Genomic DNA, 4,730 nt, shown 5'->3' on the forward strand with positions numbered 1-4,730 from the left:
CGATCCAATTGGTTGCTATTATGATAGTCCCACCAACATCAAGGAACTGCCACCAGTGAATAGATATAGTTTAATGGGAAGCATGAGGTGTTTCCTTTAGGTTACTTTCTTCTAATGTTGGTCAGCAGATGATTTTGGTGACTGAACCCTTCTCAGACACCTGGTTGATTATCCCAATCTTGCTTTTAGCATTTCTACCACCATCTGCCTCACCTATTTATAGTTTCATTGTCTTTCTGCCCACACTCGTGTCTACCAGTCTGCCCCTTAGTCACTTGCGCACAGGTCTGGGCATGGCACCTGGGCTTGGCGGACATGGGCTCCACTGGTAATGACAACAGCGAAGCAGCCCTGAGATCTTTTCTGAAACTCCATAGGTGTCACTGACAGTCTAGTCTTTACTGGAAATGGTCTAGAAAGTAAGCCCAGCTGCCAGAAATGAAGGTGAGGGATGACTTCTCCTTGCTGGTCTAAGAAGACATTCAAGTTGACTTTGACACTGATGTGGACTCAGTCTCTAAATGAGAAAAAAAAAAAAAATAGGGACTTGGGATTGGGGCCAACCAAAATATTTTGTTAATAACTTCAAGTGAGTGAGTGTCTTTCGGCTTTTCCTTGATGGAGACTTAATATGTACATAGTTTTTTTTCAAATATTAAATACCTTTTAACTGTTGCAGTTGTTATTTACAGTATGTTATTTCATATGCTGTGTAGTTTACATGTGTTTCTTTATTTATCAGAATAAAGAAATACAGCATAACTGTGCGGTGTGATTGCTCTCCGATGACCAATGGGGAGACTGACAGCACTTGTGTTTTCTAGGGCAAGCAAGCAAGCAATGAAAAAGAAAGAATGCTTTCCAAATATAAACCTGATTTTGTTAAATATTGTTCATTTATGATACATGGAAGTTACTTTTACAGCTGATTACATGGGCTCATTTTAAATACTAAAATTTCAATTCCTAAGAGGGAAAGATTAGCATACATGAATATTTATGGTAAGTCGCAGGTAGCTTTACAGAGCAGATTAGAAATAAATTGAGAATCAGTAGGCCATACTGAACTTCCTAAAAGCGTAAGGTACTGCTCTGTGGTGCTCAGTGCGAGACCTGGCAGGTACTCAACTTTCAACAAATATGGTGGAACCTGTGAATATGCATGAAAGAGTGAATGTGAGACATAATTTAAAAGCTATAGAGGAGCTGCAGACTAAAATAATTTGGTCACCGACCTGCCACCCTTTAAATGACTATGTCTTTCAGAGATCTTCACAGGTATTTTTGAGGGGAGCAGCGGGGAGAAACTGTTCTTTCTGATTAACTCCATTCCAACCTATTGCCATTCAAAAATAACATACTCCTAGACTCTGTCTTTAGGAGGATGTCAGTTCCCCCATTTGTAGGACTAATTAGGGGACCCGATGGTTTTCTTCTCAAGTCTTTCTCTTCTTATTTAAGTTAAATCCATAATCCCTACAAAGGGGGAGGAAAGACAAACATTATTGGATAATTTTCTTTTTTAGAGGCTTCGTTTTCATTATCATATTGAACACCCCCAATAACCTTGTCAGGTCTCTGCTAGGGTTCCTAGTCTATAATTAGGTTCATAGAAGTCAAATAAGTTACTCAGGTGTATAACAAAAGGCAAAGTTCATGTGAAAACTCAAGTTTGTCTGATTTAAAAGCTCTCTGTTAAAAAGACCCATGAAAGGCTATTTCAACTAACTGTCCTTCAGCCGGACAAACCTGTTTTTTTGGATGCGGTGGACCCAATTAGAAAAATCTGGCATAGCCAGAGGAAGGTTTTGGGCTGTAGGGCGACCGTATGAATTACCCAGAGGGGTAGTCTTCCTAGACAGCTGAGCAAAGGAGGAAAAACCAGTCGGCCAAGTGCCTCACACACTGAGAACGAGGTCCTGACCTGGACATTTACTTCCATTTTCTTGTGAACTCGAACCCCATCTCAGCCCTAGTTTTTGCCTACCCCCCCTCCAGTCTTAATTATATGATAGCAGGCAATAGAAATATGCTGATGTCTTACAGAATTTGGCTTTATGAAGAGAGCGATAGCTTTCCAAGCAAGTGGCAACATTTCTATAAAACGTGAACCACCCTGCCCGTAAAATTATTCAAACTTGCTCTCTTCTGTGTAGGACTTCTTCAGGCTGCTTTATTGGAACCACACCCTTCAGCCTGGAGACATTGCAGCTGGGTCTCCGGAGGCTAGCAAGACATTCTATAAATTAAGTCAACAGCAGAAGGAATGACAGCTTTTCTATTTATATTATCACTCAGAACCAGCAATTACAAGTGTTTCTTTGCAGATGCTCACCTCACCATATAGAGTCTCCTTCCCTTTTTAGAACATCAGGGCAAACAAGGCATTTTCCTAAGGTGACTTGACCTTCTAAGACTGAGATACTCCATTAACGCGAACAGTAGACTAGCGGGGGGTGGAGGGGGCAGTGAAATTTCACTCTAATTCCAGTAACTTAATGGAAGCCCCTTAAAGCCTCTGTAGTGCAATATAAGGTAACAGAACAGCCACCCAAATGTAGACTTTCAGCCTCTGGTATCCAAAACCCTGACCAGGTATTCCAAGCAGGGTCAGGAGTAAGGTGATACAAGCAAAGCTCCAAAGGGAGCAAAACTTAAGGGGGCACTAATTCTCAGGTGTTAGTCAATGTGTATATGACTCTGAGCGCAACTGCCTCCTTCAATTTTGCTCTGCGGGTGGCTCATTCTTCAGGAGGTGCCCACTCTCAGGTTCAGGGTTGTAGACCACGGAGTTGATTCTTTAAAGTGAGAGCTCCCTTCAATGTTACACCCTAGGGTGTTCCCTCATCCTAGTCCCAGAGTGAATCTCTAGAGGCCACCAACTCCAGGGGGTTCTTCCAAGTAGCCCCTTGTGGGAAGGGAGATGCAGGATGTGAGTCTACAGTAACGGGGGTCCCACAGCCTGCCTGCCTGCACTAAGCGGCAGGCTGAAGCAGAAATGCTGTTTCCCTATGATCCTCTAACCTCATTATTCCCCCAGACAGAGCCCAGGGCAAGGGTGGATTAGTACATGAAATAAGGAAGGAAGGAAGTCAGGAATGACTGACTACTCCTTCTTCCTTGAACACCCTGTGACTTGGTGTGGCTCCTTTGGAGAGGCTCCTGAACCCTGCATGACTGTGGACAGCCCCCTGCAGGCCCCAGGCCCAGGGGGGCTCTGCCAGCCTCACAGACCCCAGAACAGGAAGCTCTGTCTCTCCTTGATAGGTATTTGAGGATGGTTTTATAGAAGAAAGTGGGATAAAATTCTGTAGGACTCTAACGTGCTTAGTTATATTTCTCTTCCTCTTAAAAAATATATTAAGTAATGCTCTCCATTATATATGTTGATGGCACTGCCAGTCCGTGGGGCAGATGTGCCTTGGAGATGTCTCTGCAATGGTGGGAATGGGCTTCGGCCACTGTGTCCTTATTCTCTCGCTCAGTCAGTTCCTTTGTGTATTTTTGAAAGACTCAGAGAGGACATGTGTCTATTGGGATTAAAACTATAATCTTGTACTTTTTGTCATTATCTAACCCAGTGGACTATTCTAAGTTAACAAGAACAACAACAAAATCCCAACAATAATGACGGTATTCACTGACACATTTGATCGCCTACTCTATGCAGGCACAGCTCAAACAAGTATTTACATGCATTATGTAATTTGATGCTCGCCCTAGTCCCGTAAGGAAGCTCTTACTTAGCAGCCTTTGCAGAATAGAAAACAGAGACTAGGAAAGCTTAAATAATTGGTCCATGGTCATAAATCTAGAATGTGACAGATTTGGAACACTTGCAAAATCTGTGTTCTTGTTGCTTCCCTAACGCCTCATTTTGGCCATTTTAGATTTTACAAAATAAAGAGATGTAGCTCTTTTCCTGCTTTGAAATAAGCTGTTAAATGGTGGTATTTTGACTTACGTTTTCGTTGTTGTTGATAGCCCTTGTGTTCCAGAGCCCCCCAAAAGAAGTAGGCTCACTTAGTGCAGCAAATGCACCGTTCTGTTTTGATGTCTTTAAAGAGATTAGCTCTGACCACGTGGGTGAGTGTGTCTCCTCTTTGTCGCGTCTCCCGTCCGCCCTGGCTGTGGGGCTCTTCGGGGCTGGTGGTGGCCGTGCATCCCAGATGGAAAAAGTAAGTCAAACACTTGTAATTGTACCTGGAAGACAATCAAGTAATGGTTTCAAACCCATCTGGTTTTGGAGATTTCATAGACACCCTACTCTAGAAATAAGAGAGAATATCCACATTCACTTAAGGTTACCTATCACATTGGCTCTTTCAAAAATGGGTGCTGGTTAGTGCACCTCCTTCAGAGGGACCTGGACGTGTGCACTTCAGAGAGACCAAACCAAAGCTGCGTCTTTCAGGTCAGATGAGGTAGTCTCATGATTTAATTTGTTTTTCTCTTAAAGGTAATCCTCAAAGTTTATTCCCTAAATATATGTTAAATTATTTCTGGATTTGGGTAGGAGAGTTAATTTCCAAGTGACTATCCTTACATACTCAATAAAGTGCAAGGTTATATTTACAAGAATTTTTTTAAAAAAATTATTAAACCTTCAAACAAAATTCTTCACAGAACTTTTATCCTATTTTGAAAATAGATGTGTTGTTTTCTTAGCTCTCTAGTTGTAAAGTGAAAGACTGATGTAAAATACAGACCTTGAAAAGCTTTCACAGTAG

This window comes from Pteronotus mesoamericanus, unplaced genomic scaffold, assembly GCF_021234165.1.
Source record: "Pteronotus mesoamericanus isolate MK-2021 breed Mesoamerican mustached bat unplaced genomic scaffold, CSHL_Meso_final contig_74, whole genome shotgun sequence".
Taxonomy (NCBI): domain Eukaryota; kingdom Metazoa; phylum Chordata; class Mammalia; order Chiroptera; family Mormoopidae; genus Pteronotus; species Pteronotus mesoamericanus.